Here is a 14,930-nt window from a genome sequence, read left to right on the forward strand (position 1 = left end):
TGTAAATGTAAATTTAGATTTTTCATGTTTTCCTGACTTCACATTGTATATATAGCTGTGTGGACTACATACATGTTACACTCGAGTACATGTAACAACACATGCATTGCAGAACTTTCATTTGTGGTGGATATGGTGATGGTATGCGAACCGTACCGGTGAGTTCATCGCATATATGGCACACGATACCGTCTCAATTATTACTTAATGGTCTGCAGCGGAGCATTAATTTATCCGATATGCAATGACAATGTACATTAAGATCAGTGGCTATACAGTGAACAACTACCAATTAAACCCTTGCTTTGAATTGACACCCATCACCTCCAGCAATAGCAGGTCAAGGTAACATATTATGAATTTGACATGAATAGTAGAAATGTCTTGTGTTCAGTACAGCATATAACTTATAATATGCATGGAAACCAGACAAGTCGTTAAGTTCAAAGTAATAACTCCCCAACGCTATCACTTTAATCTCTCCCAGGATGTAACCAATTAAACTGTAAAAACTAGGAAACAAATGCTTGCCTTTTGCTTGTTATTCCTGATCTGTCCTTTCTCTACAAAGTGAGAAAGGGTGGCTTCAAGGCGACAATTTGTTTGCTAAACTTTGTGAAATATGTCATTGTTGAGAACGATTTCATTTTCGGAGAGAAGAGAGAAGTTTTACCACAGAGAGTCTGACATCCCACCCCCATCCCCGAACAATTAGCACATAGCATGCACATTGTAACAACATGTTTACATTTGTTCTGTACACAACATTCCAAACAAGAACAATACACATTGTCCGTTAACGTTGCAAGTACAAGTACAAGTCGGAGTGTTAATGTATACCTGTAATTTGTACTATCTGTCAAGTGTCAATTATGGTTTTTTGTAACTCTTGGTCTATGGCTGTTAAATACTTGCATCAGTTGAATTATCGATTTGTAAATGATTACCAGACAAATTTATGCCTAATTTTCATACCTTTTCGTATAATTGTCGATGCAAATACTAGTTTTAAATACCTTTACAAATCTCAAGTGGCACAAGCTGAATTTACAACCTTTCTGATTGGATGAATCCTTTTCGGCATTCTTCGATATCAACATTAAATTAGAATTGTTAAATAAATTTTAATAATTCAATTATATATTTTCACTCAAGTTGTGAAATGACTTATTAAGTCAACTTGTGTTACTTTAACACGCATGTGATTTTCAACAGCTTTTCGAATTCAGTACACAGTTTTCATCATCTCGACAGCGGTGAGTGTTGTATTGTTGCCGTAAGAGGGCAGTAGATTAATGATAGTTTTCATTTTTGACACTTGAATGAAATAATAATGAATGAGTCGAGACAAAATCCTTCTCCAAGAGTTTACGTATTATTATATCGAAGATTAATTTATTCATGTCAGTACTGATAGAAATTATATGATGCAGTCCAGTGACCTTTGACCTTGCATTCTGTGGTATTTTGAGGCTGAAGGACATGGAACCAATCGCTTTTAATATCATCAATTTAAGTGCAGTGACAATGAAATGTTGTGGTCTGTTTTATAACACTTTGATTATAATAGACAACCCATTTATAACAAATTTTCCAATTAAATATTGGCGCAGTGATCCGAATCCATGACAATTACGAAAAAGCCATAAATTTTAGCATGTTTGTTTGTTTGTTTGTTTGTTATGCCTTACATTTTACAACGTTATCATATTATTTGACTGCCGTTATGAAGATTTTGACTCAAAGGTCATATATATATCTATTTGAGTCACGTGACAAAAACACTTTTCAAGGACGAAGGCCACCAATTAACCAAAACATGCGACGACAAGTTCTCGTTCCGCATAGTTTGGTTAAAGGCTAGCTTTATTTGAAAACAAGGAGACGTGAAATAAAATAAACCACTCACTCACTCACTCACTCACTCACTCACTCACTCACTCACTCACTCATACTATCGGTCAGTCAGTCAGTCAGTCCGTCCGTCAATCCATCTATCCAATCTATCCATCTATCCATCAATCAATCAATCAATCAATCAATCAATCAATCAATCAATCAATCAATCAATCAATCAATCAATCAATCAATCGATGTTTGATTTGGTAAATAAGAATTTTATTTTTTCTTTGAACATTACAAGACGATTGTTTCAATAGTTTTTCGGTTGCATAACAAACTTTTAGTTGTGTTTTCTACTCACACGGTATAATATCTATGTACACTGAACCTATACAATTTTACCAATAGGTATATCTTAACGATATATATTTATATATCCAATACCTAACATATGTTAAAATATTAGTGTTTTGAATATAATTATATATATATATATATAAACTTATATGCTCTCCTACTAATATTGCATCTAGCACTTTTCTCTCCAGTGAGATACTTATACTTATATATTATATATGGTTTAATGAGAGAGAGAGAGAGAGAGAGAGAGAGAGAGAGAGAGAGAGAGAGAGAGAGAGAGAGAGAGAGAGAGAGAGAGAGAGAGAGAGAGAGAGAGAGAGAGAGAGAGAGAGAGAGAGAGAGAGAGAGAGAGAGAGAGAGAGAGAGAGAGAGAGAGAGAGAGGACTTTAACTTTCTTTATTGAAGTGCTGACATATTCAGTGAGATGTGACTTTGTTTTGACCTATCGATTATAGCTCGGTGACCCTTTCTACACGTTTCCTTATTTGAACACAACTATACGAATACAAATTGAAGGATTCGAATTCCTATATATGAAATCTCTCGACTCTAGGCATGCTAGGGACCATCTCTAATTGTCACACACAGGAAAGGAACGAACTCCGCCATTGAAAAAGGAGACACGTGTAATTGCATTGCAGTGTTTTGATACTCACATTCATGAAAAATAATTTTGTGAACATGATCCAACCATCACCCAAATATGTTTTCTTTCCTTTTTTAATGTATATACAAAAAAAGATCAATGTACCAGAAATATATTATGCCATATGTATACTGCAAAAATGATACAATTGGATTTATTTGTATTCACTATTTTTCATTGTTTCAAAAGATAAAAGTGCTCTCTTGTATTGGTTCGTCTGTGAAAATCAAGTTTTTGGCGGTTTTTGGTTGCTGGTTCGGGGTCAAAAAGAAATGGGGAATTTGCAAAACTGAATCATGAATATTGCATCATGGGAAATATGATAATAAATATGAATATATCAGTGTTGTAAATAATATTGTTATATTGTTTGTAACCATAAATAATGTAGTCATGGATACCCTGACCATTGTAGGAGGTTTGTTCTATCGATAGCTCCAGATCAGTTACTACGATAACTAGATAATCATATAGTCCTTTTCGTCTGAGCATGCGCAGTCTGGATTGCAAGTTCCATATTGGAACAAGAAGTACATTTTGATCTCAACGTTAAATATCAATTTGAGACGACCCCTTAATGGGTTTAACGATATGACGAGAATAACACAGTACTGATTAAAAGGTCGTTACTAATGCTTATGACAATACGGTATGGACATTGCAGTCAAATTCTCCGAGTGTAATTGTATCTGGCTCTTAATCCTTCTCTGTGTTTGTAACCTCGTTCAATTTATACGCAGAGCTCGAAGAACGTAACTAGTAGCATATCCGTAATCAAAATCACATGTGAGGTTGGGCATACTCGAAACATGAAACATATTTTCATGACTTTAAGCAGAATTGAGGGTGATGACGTGTAGTGATTTATTTTGATTAAGATTAGCCTACGAGACTAATGTTTGAAATCTAAATATAAAACTAAGTGCCTCAACAATCTATGATATATTAACGTTTTGCTGTTTTGTAGAAGTTGATTTAACATCCACTTTACAGTGCACAGAACGCGTGGCAGTGTTAACTTTTTTTCATCAATTCACAATTTGTTGCTCAATATTTTCAAACGCAACTTTCATTTCACACTTCATAAATCGAAGTTGTTATATAATTGTTGCGCTTAAAGGAGACCGATGCTGACAGACTGATTCCAGCGTGCCGGTGCATTTCATAACTAACAACAAATCAGTGTTCTGCAACCATTCATTTTTCTTCACTAAATTATGACATAATATTCACATGCTAAGTACTGCCTGTACAGAGGAAAATACCACTTTGTATTAATTTTAAATAAATTCATACTCCTTTATTGTTTTTGACCCCTGGGAAGCATCGGTCACACGAGGGGTCAATGAGCGAGATGACGAACTTCGCCTGGAGATTAGTAAGCAATGGCAGACAGCCAGGGACTGTAGCTGATCCGACATCGTGACGCAAATACTCCATATGAGTTATGACTTAAATTCTGGCACCAAATTCCTCCCCATAAAGTTATTAAGATGTCTGAAAAGCTTGGAATTTTCGGTACCACTTCCAACCCCCACAAAACGTGCTTTTAATAAAGTGGGAATCCAGCATCGGCTGCTGCCAATAAATGCCAGTAGTTATTTGGTGTACGGTGTCCGTTCAGGGAAGCATTGCTGCCACCCCTCTTATATGCAATTAAGCTCCCCCAGTATCCATCGCGTCAATGTTTTCCTTCTGTGTGGATGTTTATTGTCTTAACACATGTTATAGGGGATTGGTGGCAACGAAAAAAACACTCATTTTGACCTTTTTTGTAGGGTTCACGACACCTATTGGGGTCGGGATCGTCAACTTCTAATGATATACTATAGGATGAAAATTGTTAACTTCCGATAACGTGTATTTCAGCCCTTGGTAGACTGGACGGAATAACGTATAGATATGATTTAGTAACTCGTTTTACAGTCATACATTTATGCTTTTCGAATTACTATACCTAGTATTTCATTGTGATATTTGTAATAAAGTCAATTGTGATATTCAAATAATATAGCTTGCATAGTAGTCAAAAGTATTGATAATTTGGCAAAAAATGTAACATTAATATCAATTCTCATATATATATATATCTATATATATATATATATATATATATATATATATATATATATATATATATATATATATATGTTTGTGGGGTGTATGGGGTGTTTTGGTTTGGTTGTGTCTGTCTGTCTCCCTGTGTATGTGTGTCTGTGTCTGTGTCTGTGTCTGTGTCTGTGTCGGTATCAGTGTCCGTGACAGCACTCGTTCTCACACGTCACATTTGAAGATAACATACGAAATGACTTTTTATCCCAATATTTTCAAGTGGCGATATTTTTTATAGCCGCCAACTGTTGTCTCTTTTTGACAGATTGGCGTAATAATATCGAAGTAAATGCGTAAGACGGTTCACTTTTATGGTCTCAACAGATAAATAACGAGACTGCATTAAAAATCTACAAGAATGACTAAATCCGGTGTTATTATGAAATCGTGCTGGTCAGCACGTTGGCTTGCATTTTATATCTTCATCACAACGTCCAAGATATTCAAACAGTGTTTGGTTGATTTTACTATAAACCTTATGTTTCCGACATCTTTGATTGTATGGCGGCAGTGGTTGGATTTTTATATATGTGCTCAGGGAAAGAATTATAGGGATATAAAATAAAAGACATGCACTATTGAGCATAATTAACGTGATCAAAGGCCTTTACAATCTCTTTAAAAAGTTATTATCTTTCTATTGATATCCGATCTGATACCTCGAGTAGTAAACATAGAACTAGCTAAACAAGTCCAAGTTGTAGACATTCCTGTTGTTTTAGGGCCTTTTAGGAATTACAGAGGGGGGGGGGTCACGCTAAGGCTGTTACGTAAAATATAACACCCCCCCCACCACCACCACAACTACCACCACCACCATCACCATCACCACTCCAAATTGCGTAATTACTGAAGGCTCCCGTTTAGACACGTGACTAATACTGGCATACCACATGTGGTTTGTTGAAACAGTTATCACGAGATCACTAAGATTGAATAAAGATTCACTTATTCTTGACTCAGTTTTAAGATAGTTCATTGACCCTAATTGATTATGTTTAGGTCACACTACAAAGGTAAACGTGCTAGTGACTGTATAGAATTAATGATTCATATAGCATAATTGTGTTTTTTTATATATTTCTATTTAATGGTGAGAATTTCCCAATTTCGAAAAAGTCTTGTTGCCATTCTTCATTTTCATGATCCGGAAAGGAGGAAACTTGGCAGTATATGGTATTATCTGTCTGTCCATCTATCTATCTGTCTGTCTGTCTGTCTGTCTGTCTGTCTGTCTGTCTGTCTGTCTGTCTGTCTGTCTGTCTGTATGTATGTATGTATGTATGTATGTATGTATGTATGTATGTATGTATGTATGTATGTATGTATGTATGTGCGTGTGTGTGTATGTATGTATGTATGTATGTATGTATGTATGTATATGTATGTATGTCTATCTATTCAAATATCTATATATATTTGTCTGTCTTCACTTTAATTTGTATCTGGTTGTATATATATATATTTTATGAATATTCAAGTATTTACTGATTGTTCATTTATTTGTGTATATGTGTTCAAACTTTTTATATTCACCACTGGAATATTTTTTAAACCTAAAAGTGCCTCTGGCCATCACACCAGCTTCACATGTCAACACCAATGCCTAAAGCGCCTTATAAGTATATCAGCAAAGTGTGGTGGTGATAGCATAAATAAACACATAGTCAAGTACTCTACATATCCTACTTCTCTGAATTTAAAAGTCGTTAAGTTCACATATGTACGCTCTATAAGACTTGGTTTATCATGTTGATAAGACGATGGCAATTATATAGTAGTGGCTATTCAATGACAGACAGACAGACAGACAGACAGACAGACAGACAGACAGACAGACAGACAGACAGACAGACAGACAGACAGACAGACAGACAGACAGAATGTTGACAGTGTTGTTATTGCAACAAAGTGATTCATCTTGTATCTACAGTTTTATGATACGACAAATTAATATCGTTTCAACCATTCAAAGCTAAAACAATAAGTCCCTATGTAATTTCAAATGATACTTCATATACAATAAATGAATCGCGGTGGGAGACCTGCAAAACGTCTAGACAGTGATATGATCAGGTGTACTAATTTCTAATTGCAACGTACTGTAATTTGTCAAGCGACCAGGGTTCATTTTAACACACTTCATGGACACACCACATAGCAGTGTAGAGACAGATGAATCGATCCCGTTTTCTGTTGACGTAATCACTGGAAATGCTATCAGCCAAGTTAAGCCTTGAGACTAGAGGAACACGCCAAACGTTCCATCAAATATGTTAAGACTGCGGCTAAGAAATGAAACCATCACACTTATCTTAGATATGGGAACTATAGTCTTTGATTGTTTCAAACAAATGTCCACCATAAGTTAAACTGTGGATTTACAGTTAAGCTTTCTACGTCCCCATTTCTATTTATATGCCAAGTGATGACGTCAAACACGAATGTTGAGGCTATTAATATCAGTACATTTTTGTGAAGTGTTGATTCTCTGTCTGCCAAATATTTCTGCAATTGTTTTATTAGAGCACGTGATTGGCAGACTCGGATGACATCGCATTCGCAATGTTACAAACTTCAAACCTACGTTTTGTTATAAATTGATTGTCGGAATGAAAAATAAGTTATGGCTGTCTGGAAAAAAAATGTCTGAAAAAATTATGACAGAAAAAACTGGAGGTCATTTAATACTGTTTTATTTAAAAGAACGGTCACACAACATATTTCATAGCATTTGTTCTCATTATTATCGAAAAGGCAATCATTCGGTTATTTAAAATATGACATTCAAAAAAAGTTTTTAGTTTTATCGAAAACGCGGTTGATTACAAACGAGCTCGTACAATACATGTTATTAAATTAATATAACTTAAGTAATTAATTAATCTAAATTGCTTATCGTGAAACAGATTGTTAATTAATTAATTGAGGAAATCAGTTGAGCAAAATTTCACTCGTGGCAATTTCCTCGCGCCAATACCTCTCGTGTGCGGGCAATTTTCAGTGAGATTTTGGTTATTCGTAGCTGTGAGCCAAATATCTAGTATGTTTTATATTTTTGGCCTCGCGTGAATTTTCCTTGTGTGTGCGCCCGAGTGTGAGCATTCTGCTCGACTTTCTCTTAAGAGCGCATGCGTGGCGATGACGTAAGTACAAAATGTTTGTCTCAGTCTAAAACATAGGTGAGTAAACTTCTACGTCAATAACTACGGTATTTTCATGATTTTAGACAAACGTGTCGATCTTTGGCCAAAATACCTGTAGCCATTGCTTTACTGAGCGGGAATAGTCACGGAAATATACCAAACCATAGACCCTATGACCAAAGGAGAGGAATCGGCGCGAGGAAATTGCCAGGAGTGAAATTTTGCACAGCTGATTCCTCAACTGTGCACCTGGCTGATTATTGAACATATAAATGTTGAAGTTTAATTAAAAGTGCGGATTTTTTTCACAAAGCATTTCAATTAAGTGATCGAACATTTAATTAGCCATGGTGCTTGCGTCTTATCAATTAGAAGTTACACCTGACAATTTTACACTTTCTAATATTCACACCTGTTGGATTTTAATTAATAAATTGTCATGAACAATAAATTGACTCTGGTGAGTATGTGTTTACATAATTTTAATTAATTCGATCTCATATATTTATTAATCGAATTAGTCACGCACGGTGGTCACATTAATTGAAATGATTTTCTGGCTTAAGACCATGAGCTGTCTCAAAGGGCACTAATTTAATTACAAAACTCTTGGGACTAATTATATATAAACACACTAACATTTTGTAGGAGCACACTGACATAAGCCTGATAATTCTCGCAAAGCAGAGCACATCTTTCTGCAAAGGCAACGAAATAATTAGTCAACAGACGCCGGTTATTGTGTTATATCACGATATAGATATCTCGTTTGATACAGTTTCGTGACTATTCCCGCTGCGCTAAAGCAATAGCCATGGGTATTTGGGTCAAAGATCAACATGCATGTTTGTCTTCTAAAATCATGAAAATATCGTCGGTATTGATGTAACTTTGAAGTTTACTCACCTGTATTTGCGCAGACATTTGGTATTGTACGTCTGCGCCACGCATGCGCTCTAAAAGAAAGTCGTCAGCATTTGACTCAGCGTTCAACGCACAGGGTGAATAATTTGCCATAAGTGGCCAAAATTATCAAACATGGTAGATATTTGGCTGACGGCAACGAATGAACAAAATCTCGCTAAATTTTGCCCGCACACGAGAGGAATCAGCGATAGGAAATTGCCAAGAGTTATAATTTGCTCAGCGGATTCCTGTGGTGTGCTCCAGGCTTTGTTGTGACACAGAATCATAATTAATTAATTTGGAGGTCATTTAATTAATTTGCTTTGCCTGAAACAGAATCTTAATTAATCAATCTAAATTGCTTGTCCTGAGCCTTAATTAAAAAATCCTGACACAGTAACGCGATGGAACTAGTGTATGCATAAATCTCTTAACGGTCATTATGAAATCGAAACTTTGCTGGTCATAAAAAAACGTCTGATAATTTTAAATGTATAGTTATTTCTTCAGACATGGGGTCATACAAATCGTTGACACTGCATCAAAGGAAATAACCCATTTCCTGTTTGTACTGCAAGACGTACGGTTAACCGGTTTCGGTATATGACTTTGTAACGGCTCGTTACATATAGGTTAGTCACATTACACTTCTAAACGCCACGGCCGATTACAATGTATGAAGAGGCAATACAGCTATGTAGACAATGTACATCAGTATATGGTACTATCGTATCAGTAACGAAATAGTGGTGACAAGTTAATGCAAATGTCTTGTGTAACCTTGTAACTCCGAAACCATCTCATTTTGTCTAAGATCAGGTATTTGACAATTAGATTTTATTACCCAATATTTTTCTTCGTTCAGTCAAGGAAAATACGAGTGGCCTAAGGGGCCATGTCACTACGAGTCGCAAGACGTGTAGAGAGTGACAAAACTCTTTGGTCACGGGTATTTTACAGCTGAATGAAGTAAAATATTGAAGAATAATGTAATTATTTCTCCTCATTAAGTATAACTTATGAAAAAAAGGGGGAAATAATGACGATTTGGAACGATTTGACTCATATTTCGAGCAGTGCAGAACCAGTGGCATATAGATGAGTATTTTGGTATTTATCTTATATTTTTTATTTATAAAATAATTTTCCTGCTTGGAAAATACGTTTGTAACTCACAACATTGCAAAAGGCTAAAAATTTGTAAAAAAAAAAAAATGTTATTGTACGTACAATAACAAATATTTTACGCATTTGGTAATCTTTTTGCAATGTATTGAGTTACAAACAAGGACTTGGCATATGTTGTTTCACATTCATTATTCACGTAGGAAGCCATCATAAAATTGTTTTATAAATTAAAAAATCCCGAATACTCCCAAATCCCTATTCATATGCATGCCACTTTAATTAGAAACTGTTTATCAAACCCTTTTTACTAGTTTTAGAGACTGTAGTTTACAATGTCTTATATGTCGTTCTGTTCATGGACGTATCAACATGTTTTAAAAACGATAACGGCACACATATTAACCAGACTTTTAAGGACCTCTGGAATGTATAGCTACTTTGCACTGACCACAAATGATCTTAGCCATACAGCTGCAAAGATTATCATTGCAATTGGTTACAAATAATTATAACCCGGATATTTAAATCAACATACAGTGATATCTGGATATCTAAATCTTGACAATTATGATATACCACATGCTTCCCTGGAATAACTTGATAATAGTTCATTATTATGCAAGTGTATAAAGCGATGACATATATTCTGACACCATAACCCAATGTATGCTGTAGTATACACTTATTGCCTGGCAATAAGGGCACTAATTGTAGATGTCTAAAAACCCCAAGGGCTGTTATATAACTATTTCCCGAGGCTGAAAGCTGATGCAAATACTTGCTACATTACAACTAAGCGATGCTCTTTGAAATATTTGAACAGGGGGTCATATTTTAGAGGGACCAAATGAGGGAAGGCTGGTTTTTAGCAAAGTGGAATCGGGAGGGTCACATTTTATACGACAGCGCTGGCTTGATTCCCCGCCTCTAGTAATTACTGAATGCTCCCTAAGTTCTCTTTTCGTGTTGTTGGAAATGTGGTATTTGAAAGATTCTGAAAATGAAGGCAAGAATGTCCGAAACTCGTGAACTGGTAAACTATCCAAGAGCATGTAACTTTACCGACCCATTCTATACCTTCTAACAGCCAAGTTGTCCTTACTAAGTCTTGAAGGTCGTGGGTAGAATTTCAATAAATAGCATTGCTGAAAAGCAATTCGAAGGTTGTGTATTTCCATACTTCAAAATGGCTATAGATCAACGAATGGCTACATTTCTGTTTTGTAAATTAAAAATCAAATTTGAAGGCAAATAATTACCTACTGGCATTTAGATCTACAATTTTGCAATAAATCTTTCCAAAAGAATCTCGTATTAAGAACCTTGAATATTTTGACATCTGTTGTTTGGTGGTTGCAATCATGTGACCTCCCGCCATTTTATAGCTTTTTTACCCCTCATGTCTGTGTACAATCTGCAACAGGTGCCCCGTGACAGAAACATTCTTGCAGGTTAAGGTAACGGAAAGTAACAAACAAACAAACAAACATACATACATACATACATACATACATACATACATACATACATACATACATATTACATACATACATACATATATACATACATGCATGCATACATGCATACATACATACATACATACATACATACATACATACATACATACATACATACATACATACATACATACATACATACATACATACATACATACATACATACATACATACATACATACAAACATACAAAAACCAACAAAACATAAACAAGAATTGACTTTTTGAAAAGTTGCAACGGGGTAGAATGTACTTGTCTGGTAATGAAATAACATTGTGTATGTTACAAATTTATGTGTATGGAGAGAGGTTCGCTTGTGTTTTTCTCTGGTAAAACAAAATATGATGCATTTGATCAAATTCTTACCATTGTATATGGACATGGTAAACACCAGAGTAATTCTAGGTTTTTGACACAAAAATATTGCATATTTTGAAAGTCTGGGAGTACAGGTGTCGGTTAAAGGAGTTGCTAAAGGTAATTGGAATTGATAAGGAATATAACCACTCATCAACTGCAAACTGAAATAAATTCTATGTAAAATTGAAGATACTGTGTATATTATTTATATATTACATTAAAAAGTTCAACAAAGAAATGTAGTTTTCTATCGTACATTGAACTATTGATTCAGAAGAACAAAAAATAAGTGTAACAGAAAGTGTGGTAAAACTCAGACTAAGATACTCTGTACAAGTGGGTCTATAAATTACTGCAACGGTGACGCGATTTCAGGAGAACTGTCCATAAAGTGTTGTGTCAAATTGACAAATGTAACCACTACACAGCATGTGAAAGTGAAGACCCAGCTGGTACTAGTATCCTATGAGTCAAAAATCCCGGAAATTTATTTGAGATAAAGTAGGTTGGGTTACAACACTTTGATGATTGAAATGAGACAGATAAATGGTATGCTATGGATGGTTCAGGATTTAAACTATGTTAATGAGGACGGGAGGGGAACGGGAGAGAGAGAGAGAGAGAGAGAGAGAGAGAGAGAGAGAGAGAGAGAGAGAGAGAGAGAGAGAGAGAGAGAGAGAGAGAGAGAGAGAGAGAGAGAGAGAGAGAGAGAGAGAGAGAGAGAGAGAGAAGGCGAGGCAGATACTAGATACAAAAAACAGACGGATGGACAGACAGAGCAGATGAGAGAATGAGATGCAGGGATATCTAATGAAATACGAACGCGAGATAGCAAAATTGGTAAAATCAACGGGTATAAAGAGACACCTGGGGAGCGGTGGTCACCAGAGACAGATACACACACATATACATAACATCAAAAAAGTAGTTCCTGATGTAATCTTAGTGGGAAACACTGAAAACTCGTCATGTTCGTAATTAGATTGACAAGTGGTGAGTGATATGTTCCGGTATTGTAATTTGTAGAGTTCACGTTACAAAGAACAGACTGGAAATAAATGATTAGTACAATGTATTTAGTCACCATTGTTACAACTGTAGTGTTTAACTCAAGCAAAAGAAAGAACTAGAAGAACATTAAAGTGTAGGGGTCGTGCGCCGCGCATCTGCCGTTGCGCATATATTTTTGGGAACTTACAAATAAGAGTTTGATGTTACAATTCAAACGTTTCGTGGTTTTCAAGCATCATGTGTAATCACAATATATACCTTGGTTTGATCTGTTCTCATCTTCTGATGTCCTTCTCTTCTGCCCATTGTTGCTTAGTAGTAAACATTATGTTATATGGAACCCCACTGACGAGCACAAATAACTTAGATGACCGATGGGCGTTACCATGGCTTTACTGAATCAACGATAGACAGAGTGGGAAGCAAATCTGTAAACGAAATGTTAGTGTCTAGTCTAGAATTCTAAACTGGTACCCTGTACTATCCAGATGATAACTAATAATGTTTCGTTTGTTTGAATGACGACGACGACGACGACGACGACGACGACGACGACGACGACGACGACGACGATGATGATGATGATGATGATGATGATGATGATGGTGGTGGTGGTGATGGTGGTGGTGGTGGTGGTGATGATGATGATGGTGATGACGGTGATGACGATGATGACGACGGTGGTGGTGGTGGTGATCATCTTCATCATCATGATAAGAAATTTACATATTGGTAGTACTCATGGTTTTAGCTCTACCAATTTTTCTTGATGTCGTTGTTTTTGTCTTTTGGTAGTTGGCATGATATAATTCTGTATAATATGATAAACACTAGAATAATGTTGGGTGTGTACGTCTTAGATGACTTATCAGTAAATAATTTCACAGTTTGCAATATCCTTAAAGCCATTCACCTGTGTGTTAACGCTGACAGGAAATCAAACTAATTGGCGTTATTCAAAAACAAATGTATGTCCTAGGCAACATCCTGCGACTAAATTAAAAACAATACATCAAATTAAAAGTTCCTGCAAAGTGTAAGGACTCGCAATTACATATATGACGAAAAACATTTATTGGCTAGTTGCCTTTTGAATTCGGTATCTCAAATATGTTATTTTCGTTTCCTTTAACACCGACAAAAGAAAAGTGACTCGTTAACAATTTCATTATGGGCAACATCAGTAATGGAATGGGAATCTCAATATCGTAAATTATATAAGATGTACGTTTCCAATACCCACAGTTATCAAGTTGATAACTTTTTTGAAACTGCGAATTAAGAAGAAACTCAGGTTTTGAAGATAAATCACTTTCAGATCTCTCTCTCTCTCTCTCTCTCTCTCTCTCTCTCTCTCTCTCTCTCTCTCTCTCTCTCTCTCTCTCTCTCTCTCTCTCTCTCTCTCTCTCTCTCTCAACCACTTCAGAAAAAGAAAGCTGAAGTCTCCCCTCTCTCACTCTGTCTGTCTGTCTCTGTATGTCTCTGTCTCTCTGTGTGTGTGTCTGTCTGTATGTTTGTCTCTCTCTCTCTCTTTCTCTCTATCTCTCTCCTCTTCCTCCCTCCCTCTCTCCCTCTAAAATATTGTAGTACAAACGTAATATGGCATTCTATAGATTGTCTAAAATGATTTGTTCTTCCCATTAGATAAAAGTTTAGTGTTCTTGGCGGGACATCTGCAATTTAACCGTTAGAGAGCCTATGACATTTTATTTGCCAAAGTAGTTGAGCAAGATTTGTACCACGACTGTGAGCGGTCAACCCATCTGTAAGTTATGTATCACGGGGGACCTGTTAAAGACGTGGGTTGATATGTGAAGGATTTAACTGCATTTATTTAGAGGCTATAATGTTAATACAAGTAGAATGGCAGTTGTACCGTTATAGGTCCGTATCCATGGTAA

The sequence above is a fragment of the Glandiceps talaboti genome, chromosome 23, assembly GCF_964340395.1.
Source record: "Glandiceps talaboti chromosome 23, keGlaTala1.1, whole genome shotgun sequence".
In the NCBI taxonomy this organism is placed as follows: Eukaryota; Metazoa; Hemichordata; class Enteropneusta; family Spengelidae; genus Glandiceps; species Glandiceps talaboti.